We start from the raw sequence: 15951 nt of genomic DNA on the forward strand, positions 1-15951 counted from the left end.
TGGATTTGTGTTCACATTCAGGCACAGGTCCTGGTGAGCCCGTGGGTGGGAGGAGAAGCTCATCAGCAGCAGATGTAATTAGCAGAAGGCTTCACCCCTATGAACAGGATATGGCAGGATAAAACAGCATGGGCTGCAAGGAAACTTTTACTATCTAAGGAAAGGACAGATGCAGTAAAAGGGAAGGGACCTGCCTGCGCTATAGCAGGACTGAACGGAAGGTCCATACTGCCAGATTTTCTCTAGAGACTCATTCAAGTTCCCACAAATCAGCGTTTCTTTGGAGAGGAATGTCCAGCTGCCCTGGGCTTCGTGCTCTGCTCCTGGCAGCTTGGCCCATTGCTGGCACCTCCTCTTTCCCTTCACCCTCTGCTGATGGATGGAGCAAGGACAGCGGAGCCAACAGCCTCAGGCAGCCTCTTAATCTCACCTGAGCAATTAGTTCTACTTCATATATGCAGACAAATGTTTCATTCTCTCCCTGGCACAAGGTAGCAGAGGCAAGGGGAAGGCAAGGGCCTGCCATGAGGGAATGGTGGGAGCCAAGCCTTTCTTTCACCCGCTAATTCCACTCTCAGACACAGTGACACTTTGGCCCTTCTCCTCCCAAACTGCTAGTTGTTTTAGATGCTGTCTTCATGAGGTTTTACACAAAGTCTAAGTTGTATTTACTTGTGAAATTCTAAAACTTCCCTAATACTCACAAACCAGCATTTTTCCATTCTGTCCAGCAAAGTCAAATCTTCTGCTGCAGAGACCAGGACAAGCAAAGTGATTTCATCACCATTGTTCTCATCCCTGATATTCACCTTCCCTTTTTAGGATCACCTTTTGCATTTATAGCAGCACAGGACCACTGAGGACAGTGCATGTCATATTCATCACCAAGGCAGGAAATCATGCCCATTATTCTTCACCTCTCTTTTACAAAGAACAGGTAGAAAGCAGAAGGAGTCACAATTCTCCTAACTTCACTTTCACAGCTTCCTGAAATCTTTTGTTCACTGTTGTAATTTTAAATGTTGCATGATTATCTAAGCACTAGAAAACCAGAACTAGAAGGTTACATAGACATTATACAAGAAACAAATACATTAATGATTCAGACTAGGAAAAATTGTTCAAAACTTGTCCTTTAACTGAATAAACATGTGTAGAAGGCATGCCCCTGCTGGAAAGAGTGTTTCTTTCCATAGCACTGCATATCAGCTGTGTTCTGTGTGCCCCCAAATTAAGGAAATGTATCCATTGGCATATGACTAGAAATTACAAGAGTAGGCCTGAGCTGCAGAAAAGAAAAGGGTTATGTAAAGAATTAGATCAGTATGACTCATCCTGAACATTGGGTTTGAAGAATGTTAATAGTAGTATTGAGTATAAAGCTGGCTGTTACAGTTAAGATTGCACTTGGAATTTCCATTATAAATCCTATTTTCGAGAGTTTATAACTTGGCTGTACTATAAATTCAATCACAGCTGAAACTCAACATACAGAGTCTCATCACTGGAAGCAAAAGGATTTTTTAGAGAAAAATCTTTCTGGTTGTTTGAGGTCAAGGGAAATAGAAAAACCAGTGGAATCATTAAGGGAGAGTTGACGCTTTTTCTGCCCTCCAGTAAATTACAAATGACCTCTGTATTTAAACTCAGGATTTCACAGGTCATTAATTCGGAATGGAGAATGCTATCTCTGTGTGTATGGAAATACAATTAATTAAATACACTTGATTTGTTACCTTGAAATATCTACTAGGAGGCACAGTCAGCAACTTTTTCAAAGTTTCACTAGAAGTTTTGACATTCAGAGCACCAAATTTCAACACTGGCATTAACCAAAGAGCGTCCATCAATTTCTGAGCCACTAATGATACCACATATCAAGCGAGGAGCTGCCTCCAAGTACATTTGGCAAAGTCATCCTGTTGGCACCAGGATGGATCCCAGAGAGGCAGGCAAACAATCCAGACTTCACAAGGCAGCTCAGGTACATTCATGTGTCAAACTCCGGCTGCACCAGAAGCTTCCTGTGACCCCCGTCCTTTCTGTGTAAGTTGATGTCAGGGTGTAACCCCAGCCAGGAACCAAGCCCCACTTGCTCCCCTACCATCAGGATCAGGGAGAAGATCAGGAGAGTAAAAGCAAGAAAACTCATGGGTTGAAATAAAGACAGTTTAAAAGGGAAAGCAGAAGCCATGCATGCAAGCAAAGCAAAACAAGGGATTAATTCACCATTCCCTGTGGGCAGGCAGGTGTTCAGCCATCCCCAGGAGAGCAGGGACCCATCACATGTAATGGTTACCTGAGAAGACAAAAGCCATCACTGCAAATGTTCTCCTCTTCCTCCTTCCCCCTCCCCCTTCATGCACAGAGCATGATGTCAGATGGTCTGGAATGTCCTTTGGTCACTTGGGGTCACCTGTCCTGGCTGTGTCCCCTCCCAACCTCACGAGCACCCCCAGCCCCCTCCCCAGCATGGCAGTACAAAAGCAGAAAAGGCCTTGGCTCTGTGTGAGCCCTGCTCAGCAATAACAAAAACATCTCTGTGTTATCAGCCCTCTGCTCAGCACAAATCCAAATCACAGCCCTGTACCAGCCACTGTGGAGGAAGGTAACTCTACCCCAGCCAAAACCAGCAGGTTTCACAAGACCTGCTCAGGTGGATAAGCAGTAATTTGGTCAGTGTCTCCTAGATGTGAAACAGCAGAATACATCCCAAGGGGGTCTCTTGCTCGAGCCACCGCTTGCCTGGGCTCTTACTCATTTCCCCCTCCCCTCATTTCATGTAGCTCTTTAATAATAAGCATTTGAACCATTTGTCAATAGTGCATTTTCAATTCCATAAGCACACGCTTTACTTTAGTTGAGAAAAGACCACCACTTCCACCAACTTCTATAAGATACACCTTTCAACTAGTCTTTCACTGAGGTCTGTTTCTACCCACCTTCTGTGCAAGGAAAAGTGCAGGAACCCATTAAAAGCCAAATATGTACCAGCTCAGGCCAACAGTGAGGGGAAAAACTCTGCCCAAAGGGGTGGTATTAAATCAGAGAAGTCACTTGTGTTTTTTAAAATCAGGATCATGGGAAGTATCTGAGGCTCCAAGCGCTTCTAAAAAGATGGGAGGTTTGGGAAGGACAGTGCTGGCAAGGCCAGAAGGGTGACACTGCTGCAGGATGTGGCACTGTGCAAGGAAGCCCAGGCCAGGTCTGGAACAAGCTTCCCAGCAGCCAGTGATTAGTGGGGCTCCCAAACTGCTCAGCAGCCCTGGCCTGTGGATGGGCTCACCACAGGCTGCCCTTGCCTGTGATGCAAAGCACTTCCATGTGCCACTGTACAAATTATCTACTTTGGAAAGAAAAGAAAGAAGAAAATTGTTCACATTGGCATTGGGCTTGCCTTAGGTGAGCTACTTTCATTTCAGATCAAGCTGTTTAATCATTCCTTCTCAGATCTTGAGTGCCAGGTAGCAGTGGTTTGGAGGGTTAATAGCACCTTAATGGTGTACTGTGCAACCTAATTGGAAGCTTCTAATTGAGTGTTTCTAAATGGAAGGAATTAATTGTATCTATGAAAATTTGATAGGGCTCTTGTCAGGTGTCCATCTAGATTGAAAGTATTTTCCCAAAGCTGCTGATTTAATAAGTTTCTTGATTTCATTGAAGGAAATTTTGTTTCATTACCTTACCTCACTCACATATTTCTAGACTTGTCAAATCAATTCCACCTGAATATCAGAACCCCTCAATGCTTCTCACACATAACTCCTACAAGGACCCCAATCTAAGGCCCTTGAGACAAAACCTACAAACATCTCCAACAGTGGCTCTCATCTTCAAATTCACAAGGTGCTTTCTTCCTGGCTTGTTCCCCTTCAGGTGAAATACGTATTGGCTAATGAGCAATGCCTACCATTGTCCACAGGAACCAGGGGGTTCAGTGGTGGAAATGCCTGCAGGGACAGTCCCAGGAATGCTTGGCATTTGGTGGGCTGCATCACAGCTCTGATTTTTCTCTCTGTTTGGAATGATTTAAAACCACTCAAAATATGTTTTTTTTTCCTTGCATTAAAACAGTGTTAAGGGGTGTTCAGTGGGTTCTACAACATATGACAGCATGGCAGAGCCAGTGCTTCACTTCACCTCCTATTTGGTAAGCAGTATTTCTGCCCATACATCATGAAGCAGTGCAATAAAGCAGAAGGGTCCCATCCTGCAATATCAGAAGAGTCTGTCTGAGAGAAACTTAATGATCCCTTTAAACAACTGGTGATGAGGAAGACATATGAGGGGTAGTTTATGAGAAAATTGAGGAGCTCACTGCAAAACTTGTATTGCTGGCAATATAGTGAAGGACTGCAGTACTCTGTCCTTGCACTTGAGACAATAAATACAGACAAGCAGAAAATATTTTTCCTCAGTGTCTGTGCCAGTAAAAGGTACTGGTTTAGGCATTTGCTGCCCCCTCAAAACGCAGGAGCTGGGGCTTTTACAGCTTTTCTAAAATTTAAGAATGGTATGTCAAGGTCAGCTGTACAGTGCAGCATTGACTTCAGAGCAAGGCAAAGAGGAGAGGGGGAAGCACAACTGCCAAGGACAAACAAGGCTTGAGAGCTGCAGGTTCAGAAAACAACCCAGAAACCTGATTACATCAGCTGGACCAAACTGTGGTTTCAACATTCAAGAGACAACACTGACAGCTGCCCTAAGCCTGAAGAGGTGGAAGAGTCTCCAGGATGAATGGAGAAGAAGCGAAAAGTGGGTTTTTTTGCCCAAAATCCAAGCACTCTGCAGTGGGAAAAATGCCTGTGAAATCCAGGGTTTAGGAATATAAACCAAATATCCTGACTCTTGACCAGGGACCATCACTAGCAGCAACACTAGCACTACCAGATGGAGGAAGAAAGGATTCAGTTTGGGCCCCTAATTCTCTAGAAATACCTTCCTAAAGCCAAAGGAGAGGGACAAGAGGGGTCAAGTGTCTTTTTACTCTGAAGGGAAATACAGGTAATTGTAAACTGAATAAAATGTATGAGTAAGACCTTGCAAAGTGACAGCAAAGTTAAGTCACTGGTCATCAGTAAGTAAAATAAATTCATTATCAAAACTGGGGTTAACTATTTCTGTTTATTTAGGATCACAGTCCATTCTTTCTATAAGGTGGAATCAAGGCCTGGCTAATGCCTCATACACAACAGTTTTGACTCATGTAATATCCCTCAAATAATACACAAGATATTATAAACAGAGAAGATAATTTGCTGAACAATCATGTCCCCCACGTCACACAGATTCAAGTGACAGAGCAGAGAACGACATCAGAGACAGCCAAATGGACAGAAGAGTGTTTATGGGTGTTTAGGAACAAAACTGCCTTGTTTGCTTCAAACTCAAACTGGCACAAGCCCACTGCTGGGACTGGACTTCCTCCATCTTCAAATAAAAGGGGAAGTCTACAGGAAGTAAATGCATGCACCGAGCCACAAGGAGAGATGAGCATTGGGAATCTCCTAATGATTTTCCAGACTAGGAAAGGTGCAGCTCAGCAAAAAAATAAGCATCAAAATTAGCTCCAGTACAGAGCCAAGAGGTACCACTGCCTGAAGTGGCTGAAGCTGGGGAGCCATGTGGAGGAGTGACAGCCAGTGCAAGAGCTGGTGTTGGGTCAGGGACAGCCAGAGGTGCTGAACTGGTAGACAGAAAACAGAGAAATGTCTTTGCTCGGGTAGAGGAACACTTCTACACCAAAGCATTAAAAAGGGATATCCTCCTCAGAACATTTGGCTTGGCTCCATGTTTGGTCACTTCCTGGCTGCTCCTCCTCTGGTCATGGAGCTGCTTGGTGACAAAGCAGGCCCCCAGTCCTCAGTGGGGTGAAAGAGTGTCATCTTCTGAACGGAGCCACACACAGATCAATTAAGGATCTCTTATTTTGATCCTTCTCAAATTAATTAGGGTGGCAACACGTGTGGAGTACAGTGTACGGTACTAATCAACATAAACAACACTGCCAAAATAAAAGAAAGAACAGTTGACTGAGTTCTTAACTTACTTTTAAAGAAATCAGGAAACTTCTTTTTAAGCTTGAATAATTCAACTGTATTGTAATTGCACGATAATTGATGCACTGTACAATTCTTCTGAGCAGAAGCATTATTTTTTTTTAAACTATTCAAAAAAGACTAAAACTAACCAAAGGACTTAAAAGACACATTGTTTTAAGGCTGAGTAAACAAAAACAAAAATGTTGAAACTGTTATACCTAAAACTTCATGGAAGGAAGTCCGCCATCTATTTAGGTAGTTGTAAACCAAAATATATTGCAATTGTACCTTCCATGATTAATCTATCTATGATAGAAGAGAAATGAAAAAGTATGTTTCACCAGAAAAAAATAAAATTATTTGAATCAATGGCTGCTATAGCACATAAATTGCCACATTCTGGTGGGCTGCCCCCACTGTCTTTGCTGCCCTGCATGAATGCATGTGCCTTAATGATACACTGGATAAGTGCCCTAATACAGAAACAAGACATTTCCCCCATAATATTTAATTGCATAAGGGCATTTTAAACAGAAAACATCACTATCCTTTTTCTATCTGTGAAAAATGTGAAGCTATTCCAAACAAGGGGAAGTAAAATTTAATTAAGCCTAATTCAGATCTATTCCCTATCTCCCAGTGGAAAAGCCTTATCTACAAGTGCCCAGCTGCCAGTCTTGCTGAGAGGGGCATATTCAGGGTGGTTCATGTCAAGCAGACATTGCATTAATGTGTAAACCATTCATATAGCCAAAACAGGAACCCAAATCTTTCAAGTGAAAACACAAGTGTCATTGGCATTCACTTGTGTGCTCTCTCATCCCATGAGTTTTTCATGCATAGGACAAAAATCCCTCATTGATGATGAAGATAAATAGACTGAATTTCATCAGGCAAGGATAAGTTTGGCCTTGGTCCTCTGCAGAACAGAAAGAGCATCTCTCTCATCCCACATACTGGGTTGTAAAATAAAGTAAAAAAATTGATCTCTTCTCCTTTTATTTTTGCAGTAGTAGCCTTCAGGAAAAGCTATCAACTGTAAATCCAGACTGATAAATGTGCTGCCCTTAGCTCTGAGAAAAGATCTAAGCCCCAGAGAAGGCAACAATTTAAAACACATCCCCCTCTGAAGGGACCTTTGTTAAGTGGCAAAGCTACTGCCTGTTCAGCATGCTGCCTCCTGCCCATCCCTGCCCATCCATGCTTCAATCTTCCCCTGCGCCTTGCAGAGAGACAGGACCCTGGCCTGGGGCTCTGGAATGAACTGCCAAGGCACAGCGAGTAAAACCACAAAACACACAAAACCATCATGGCACACAAGTCCTTTTTTTGGACAGTGATTCCTGCCTTAAGGATCAAACACACCACCAGTCCAGCACCGAGGGCCTGGGGCACAGGACACCACTCTGACCAGCCAACCTGCACATCTGCACGGCACAGCTGGGCTCCTAACTTTGTGATTCATCCCCTTGGGCTTCAGCTTCCACACCGTGTGGCACTAATTCTTCAGTCAAGGCCTCTTCTACAAACATATCAGCATTCCTGTCACAACACCAGGAAGTGACATTTGAAGAATCAAAAGAGGAAAATTCTTAATAATCTCTCCTTAGTCACATGCCTTCTCAAAACTCACTGTCTTCTGCATCCCCTCAAGATCTTGAGCCTATAAAAGTGTATGTATGTAACAGAACCACAGAGCCTTACCTACTTCTCTTTATGAAACTTGTCTTTTTTTGTCTTCTTTCTACAATGTGCAATGCTCTCACTCCTCTTCACATGTCTAGAGTAGAGTATAAGGTCTCTAGTACAGGGAATAGCTATTGTTTGTTTGTTTGCACTCTGAAGGGACTAGCACATTTTTGTCTCTTCATAAATAAATATCAGACAATGAACTTCACCTCACATATCCTAGCTTTGATAAAATTCCAGCTCACTTTACAAAGGCACTCTACAAAGTAAGCATTACAGTATCTGGCCCAAAACAGTAGTGAAAGTACCAGTTCGACTACTGAGTTTAAGCTGAGTTTGTTCAAATTTATTCATTCAATTTGTGGTAACAAATCCTTAATTATTATTGTCTGTAGATTTCTCTAGCATCCTCTTTCTTTCTATCCTTGGACATTGTGCAATAATCAAGCACATTTAAAACATGCCAACTGGCTATTTCTAAGGCAGTACAAAAAATTGCTCTCACTGAAAAGCTAGGTTTATACAGAAATCATGAACATTTGCATATATAGAAACAAAGCTTTGATAATATTCAATACAAAAACTGTGAATACATTTTGTGCCTTGTGGGAATTCCTAAAGGTCTGAAGGGAAAAAAATCAGCAGATAGTTTCCTATGGAAGGTCTGTAGATTAAAGGGAGAACTTCACTGGACACAATACTCATTAGACAGATTTTAAATTCATTTCACATAGCATCATTCCATCATTTAAGTGTTTATTTAGGATCTAACTGGGACAAAATGCACTCTTACATTGACTGTGAATCTCCCAGCTCCTTCAGGTTCATTTTGCTGTCTGTCCACTAAAGACCTTTGTCTCTGAGAGGTTCCATCATGTGTTTCTTTACTTGCATTCAGAGGTGATCTCTGCTTTCTCTTCATCCTGCCTGATCTACTCTATTCAGTTCAGCTGCAGCTGAGTGTCTGCAGCTGAGCCTACTGCAGACCTCGCTCAAGAGCTGCAGATGTTCTCTAAATGTTCCCGGGATACACTGGCTGCATTGCCAGGAAATTCAGTAAAGTAGGACTCAAACTGGACAATAAAATTGACCCTGCCCTGGCACAGCAGCCTCTGCCAATCCTGTACAAAGCTCTGCCCTGGAGCAGCACTGACTCAACCTCATCCAAAGAGCACAATATACTTGTACAATAATATAACCCAACACAGTAATATAACCCAGCCAAGTACAAACAACATAATGGAGCTAGTTGAGAAATTTGTTTGGTATTTTATGGCATTTTTTTTACCCATTTTATTTGTTCACCCTGCCAGAAGCTATAGGTGGCCTAAAGCTTTTAGAACAAGATGTTCAGGACACAATGTATAAGGCAGGAGAACAAGAGCAATTTATTCCATGTCTAAACCAGGACAAATAATTCAGTGTAACATAGAGGAACAAGGAGAGATATTTATAAGCAACCTGGGATCTCCTTTGCAAAGTCCTTTCTGCATTGATTTTGTCTGCTACCAGCATGTCACCCTTCCTGAGGGACAGCCGGGCTTGTCCTGCCACCTGAGTGCTCAGAGTGTGGAGCATCAATATCAAGAGAGAGCTGGGGACTGTCACTGTCTTATTTTCTGGAAAAATCTCTTCACCAGGATTCTTCTCCTGGGAATCAGAGAAGCCTCAGAGAAAAAGGAAAACAGTATTATCTCATTTGCTTCTCCTGAGTTTTGCTGCTTTGGAATGTGGTTGGAGATTGTTTCATTGGGTTCTGCTGTGAGTTGTTTTGACTCATTGGCCAATTGGGGCCAAGCTGTGTCAGACTCTGGAGAGAGAGTCACGAGTTTCCAGTAGTAGCTTTTAGCTTTCTGTCTGTATCCTTTCTGTATTCTTTAGTATAGTTTAGTTTAGTATTCTTTAGTATAATATAGATCATAAAATAATAAATCAGCATTCTAAGAACATGGAGTCAGATTCATAATTTCCTTCCTTTGTCTGGGAACCCTACAAATACAAGAGGTGACCATTCCCCTTTGCATTCCCACTTCACATACCAGGCAGTCTCCCTGCAGCACCAGAGGCACAGGGGACACTGGAGCAGAGAGCATGGTCCCTGCAGCCACTGCAGGAATGCCTGTGGGAGGCAGGAGAAGGCTTGCCTGTGTCCTGCTGTGAAGACTGAGGGATCTGATAAAGGCAATCACAGCAACACATCATTAGGTTTGTTTTGCTGTCTGTCCACTAAAGACCTCTGTCTCTGAGAGGTTCCATCAAAAAGAGGTTGCACCAAAAGGGTGGAGTAGGAGAAATTGGAGTTGGATTTATCTTGCATCCCCTGCTCAGCACTTCAGGATAAGACCCTGAGCTTCACTTTGCTACTCTGTCTGAGCAGCACTTCTGACTTATCCAGAGGATTTGCCAACCCACAAAACACATTGCACCACACAGGAGAAACACAGCGGGACCTGGAAAGCAGAAAGATGGGCTATAAAAACCAACTGCTCAGGGGACTAGTCTGTCACTCCTAATTCCTCAACCATTTTAAAGTCGTGGTGTGACACTGGGATGCATGCAAGGCTCCTCAGGTTACAACTGCTTTCATCATCTTTCATAGCATTTCAATTAAATGCAGGTGTATTAAAGAAAAAGGGAGTTTGACATGGTTTTCAAAGGGCCCCTAATCTAACAGGAGTTATTGAAATGGAGAGGATATTTTGAGTCACCTCTCCTTGTTTAATTGCCTCATCAGACAGAGGCTTTCATTGTCTGATTTGCACCAACATTGAGATTGAACTCAAGATTCACATCTCATAACTCCTAATTTTATCACATTAGGGCTCAAACAAGTTACAGCAGCCCAGACCCTTTCCAAATCATAGCCTGCAGGACTCCTTTATGAATTGGGTTAAAAAAGACCTTTGATACTTTCCTAATAGATGGCCTTCATTATTTACAGATTCCAGAATGACAAAAAAGATTCACTGCAGAGCTAAAGCAAGCTGACAGGCTACATTTGAGGTGCATTAATAGATAAGGAGACATTGCAGTACAATAGACTTTAAATACTTCTGCAGCTCTACTCTTCAACACATTTTTTAGCACATGGAGAATTTGCCACCCTCCTCTGCTGGAATTTTGGTCATAAAGAGGGTATCTTCTGGGGCAATTCCTTTTCCCATGTGCTCCAGACTTGGTCTAGGGCTGCGGTGTTTTAAAATAATTGAGAAGGGGAAAACAGGAATTTAGTGAAAGTTTATTTTCTTCTGATAGCTAATAAGGCAAGAACAGCAGGGGCCTTGCAGGACTATTTTCTCTTGAAACCCAGAGTGTGCCACATCCAGTCACAACCCACTGCTCTTTTGATATGACACAATATGCTATCCAATGGACTGACAGCCAATACTGGGCCACAGGTCAGAGGACATTTTTCCTACTTTTTCTTTTTCCATCAGGAGTAAAATAAGCAAGGAAGCCACTGGCTAATTCCATGCTATCAAGGGTTACCCATTTCTCTGGTCATTAGCTATAATTAACTGTGCAGTTATGCAGTTTGCTGTTTTATGCTTCCTGGCAGGCTAATGTCATTTTATCTGGAGCAGAGGGTGCAAAGTGGGGAATTTAACTGCAGAGCCTTTTGTCAAACAATTGTCATTCCTTCCACATGCACAGTCTTTGGGGTACAGTAAATCCAGTTAAATGAACAAGCAACAGGTTTTCTCTCAATGTAAACCAGAGAATAAACGTATAATCATGTATAATGCCATCTCTTCTGGTGCTTATGCACCAAAATTGGAGTTGGTAACCAAAAGCTGAAGAGGGATCTTTACTTCATTAGCACCTGGAAACCTCAGCCAAAATGCACGTGCCTCATGTGAGCAAGGTCCTCACCAAACAAATAAACAAACCTCAGTCTTCAAGCATGCACAGCTTAGACAGCTGGACAGGGAACAGAAGGTAGACTGGGACCAGAAAGTGGATGGCAAATACTTTCTATTTTGTTATACCTCCATCAAACTCTCTGATTGCTCCTGTTGTATTGATTTCTTGCTCATTAAACATGAAGGATATAATTTTCAAACATGTGCCTTTATCTAAGGTTCCCAAGTCCCATTTATAAATGGGATTTTTGAGATTCTTGTGGCAGACAGCTGTTTGCCCAGGGCACTGAGACACTTTGAACATTTTGACCCGGATACTTACTTAACCCAAGAGGTGCCACAATGACATTGCAGCCTTCCCCTACTTCACCCCACCACTGGCCCTCAGGTTTTGGTCAGAGAAGACCAGGCTCAGGTGCACAGCACCACAAGTACCACCAGAGAAGTCCAGCTCAGAGCTACTAACCACAGAGGAGAGCATTCAATCCCTGCCTGGGTTGGTGCAACCTGGGATCTGGAGGGCTGCAGCAAGACCAGAAGTGATGCTCAGACAGCTCAGGCTCTTGCCGACCTTCCCTTGGCTTACTTGGCTCTTCTCACCTGGGGAGAACACTTCTCAGACAATGCCTCCTCTGAAATAGTCACTGACACTCTTTCTCCTGGACACCTGATCACTCCTGTTTACCCACCAGCCCAGGAAGGAGCTGTGTTAAGCCCCATTGCCTGATGCATTTTTTAGTGCAATACGCTTATGGCCTTGCACCCTTCTACTCTTAATACCCAAAAAATATCAGGGCAGAGCACCAAAACAAAAAGTTCCTATCAGGACAAACAGAAGCTGACAAGAAAAAAAGCTGAATATCCCTGGAGCCCTTTTCCCTGCTTCTGTAGGAGAAACCAAGCAAACCCTTCCTCATCCATGCCCTTTGTGCCATTAAGCAGGCAGCCTGGCTCACCAGAACGGGTCACACTTACACCTGTGCAGTCATGCTGTAAAAACTTGGGCACCACTGTGTCCAAAAAGCGGGGAAAGAAATCTGTTAGGTCCTTGTGCATAAAGTCAGCTATAGGATGAAATGGTTAAGTGAACTACAGCCACCCTGTGGAGCATTTATGATAATCAGGACAGGGTCTAGCTCTGCTCTGAAGTTGCACAGTGGTCGTTACTGTCACAGGCACATGCAGTGGGAACAAGGGGATGAAAGTACACTTAATCTCCATTTCCCATTGCTCCCCATGGTTCAGGAATCCTCAGAGAGCTGGCCTGCACTGTGCTTTGTAGGAATCAAAAGAGCTATCTTATTCTTAACCCATATGCCATAGCTTGGCTCTTGCATACATCATGGTGTTATCTGTCTCCTTGTAAAAGGACAGAGATAACATCCTCCTCCAGCTCATCAGCACCAGTGTGTCCCCTGATAAATTAACTACAGCAGCCACTTTTGGTTTTCTCAAACAAATTAAGATTTTGCACTTAAACTAGGCTAAAGGAAGAACATGTACAACATAGGGAGAGAGAGATTATGGGCTTCATTCTCAGGCTGCTTATTGCTGCCCTGCTCCAATGTCATTTCAAAGGATTTTCTCTCAATTTCCAACAACATGACAGTGATCAGAATCTCAATGTGTCCCAGTTCTCCTCCTGGAGAAGGTCAATGAGTTTCTGTCCTAACCTCTGCTACATAAGAAAGAAGATGATAGTTCACTCCTGTGATGATAAATTGTTCCTACAGAGTCATTCAGGGCTTGAGCCTTAGAGTCAGAGCTGGCATTAATTTCCTCAGATACAGAGCATGACCCTCACCCTTAGCTGTGCAAACATGAGACCTCTATTTAGTAGAGACAATGCAGTGCTTAAATATTTGAAATTCACTTCTAAATAAGGCTGCCTAAAACTTTAAAATTGCCATGCTTTCCTGTTACTTCAATAGCATAGGGAAATGCTCCTGGGATAAATGGAGTGGTTTGTGTCACTAGGAACTAGATAAGCAAGATATTTATGGTGCCTGTTATCCTGGAGAGCTGAGGTCACTGCTCACTGCAGTTGTTGTGAGGTGTTTCTCACCTCTCTATGTGTATGCTTTTGCCTGCTGCCCTTCCTTGAACAGTGAGGCTGGGCAATCTACATCCTTGGAGATGTCTGAGACTCAACTGGACTGAGCAACCTAACCTAACTGGAACCACTTCAAGAAGGGGATAGGACTGGATGATCTCCAGAGGCCCCTTTTAAATTATTTTGTGATTTGTTCACAAGCATCTGGAACAAGAGTTGCCAGTTCTTTAATTTGTCAATGCTCAGCTAACTGGTCATTTATTGACCCAAAAGTCAGGTAGTTTTCTTTCCCTGACTCAATGTCATGGGTGTAAGTAAAAAAAAGGTAAATCAAAGAGTTTTTTCAGGGAAGACACACTGCACAGTACATGAAGCAAGCAAAACATATCAGTATTACTGACATTAGAAACAATAAGGCTCATAGAAGAAAGAAAATTATGGACTATGAAAATGGATTCCATCTGCCAAACCCAGTAATTTTGCTGGAGACATTACCTGCAGCACTAGACACTGTTCCCAGTTTTGCCAAAAGGCAAAACTTCACCTGAGCCAGAGCACTGGGTCAGCACTGTGCAAAGTACCACGGGTCGATCAGAAAAGGGCAGTCTGCCTCCAGGTGAATGCTGAGCTACAAATGATGGAATGCTACGAGTCCTGCATTGTTGTTTCCACCTTTGCAGAGCTGTCCTGTGTGTCCTTGTACTCTGATTGATTCACCTCAGCTAACTTCAGTCATCTAAAATTAGTCACCTGTTTGTCCAGGCTCTACCTGTACCAAAGGGAGAGTGAAATACCTTCAGATTCCTCCCTCACTTTGGCTGAAGTTTCCCACTGATGGTGCCTACCTCTCACCCTTCCCCCTCCTCATTTCTGCACGGGGTCTGGGAGGTGTGTGCTCACCCTGCCCCCTGTGTTTGCAGCCCCCTGTACCAGCCACTTCTGTCCAGTTTCTGTCTGGCACACAGAGGAGCCTTTGTCCTTGGCTGGACACAGGGGGCACACAGCACTGCAACGACCACGAGCAGTGACCAGACCCACAGCACTGCCAACTCTGGCAGCAGCAGCACAAACCCCCAGGGGAGGCAGCAGGAGACCCAGCCAGGGGAGGAGACGCACACCCAGCATCCCACAGCCCCTGGGCCTGCACAGTTATGCTGTAAAAGTCAGAGTTAGCTAAAGCATTACTGGCAAAAGGACTGGTCTAATTCTATTTTATGTTCAATTACTTTGCTCTTAAAAAAAAAAATCTGGAGTAGAAGACATTTTGGTGTTCAGCCTGAAATGGTGCTTTATCATAAATTCCCTGCACAGTACCAGAAATGTGGGAACTGCACTTTGAATAAATATTTAACACCTAAAATGGGGACTCCAACTTTGATCAGGGACCACACTTGGGAATAAATTGTCATTGCTTTTAAATTGCTGCAGTTTAGCTATAGCAGGTTATATACAGCAGTTATATAAAGCTATATACAAGGAACAGTTTCTATGCCACCACACCAGGAGCAGAGTATGAGTTATACAACACTTAAACTGAGACACTCTGTCCAAGGGAAACCATATTGCTCACTCTGGGATTTCATACTGGACATTTATACCCTGGGTAAGAAAATGGAAACACATTTTCATGGAAATGCATATTTGAATATTCTTATTCAAACAGAACATAAAAATGTGCAAAGTATTTGTAAAGCCAAATTAGAACTTAATTGCCTTAACTGTTCTGTTTCTCTGAAAAACCCAAACATATCCATGATATTGTGGGGTTTCAAATGTTCCAATTAATCCACTGCTTTTAATTGAGGATATGCCCAAGTAGCCACAGTGTCTGTTATTTAAAGAGCACTGGTAACTGATAATGAATACCAACATCATAGTCACTGACTCTGGATCCTTTCGTGACAGTAACTCCCCAAAAAACCTCCTTTCAAACTCTTTTATACATGTGTGAAAATAACCAGTGGGAGGAAAAAGCCAAAACAACTGTGGTGTTGCATCACAACAGTGTTCTGCATCACAGAGCTCCTACGTGTGTTGGCAGCCCTACCTCCCAACCTGCCCCAGCACCATTTCTCTGGAAAACTTCAAGGAGGAGAGAAAGAAATGAGTAAACACTCTTCCCTCTCTCTCCTAACAGAAAACAGGCACTGACTGAGGGCACAGTGCTAGGGGATGCCTAGCAGCTCTGGAGTGAAGAAATCCCTTAAGCCATTTCCAGCGAGGGAGATGGAGGCATGATTTAGTCACACCTGCCCCCATTCCAGGGACAGAGCCCCACAGCACCCAAAGCCACCTCACTGGGACT

This window comes from Passer domesticus, chromosome 2 (assembly GCF_036417665.1).
Source record: "Passer domesticus isolate bPasDom1 chromosome 2, bPasDom1.hap1, whole genome shotgun sequence".
Taxonomy (NCBI): Eukaryota; Metazoa; Chordata; class Aves; order Passeriformes; family Passeridae; genus Passer; species Passer domesticus.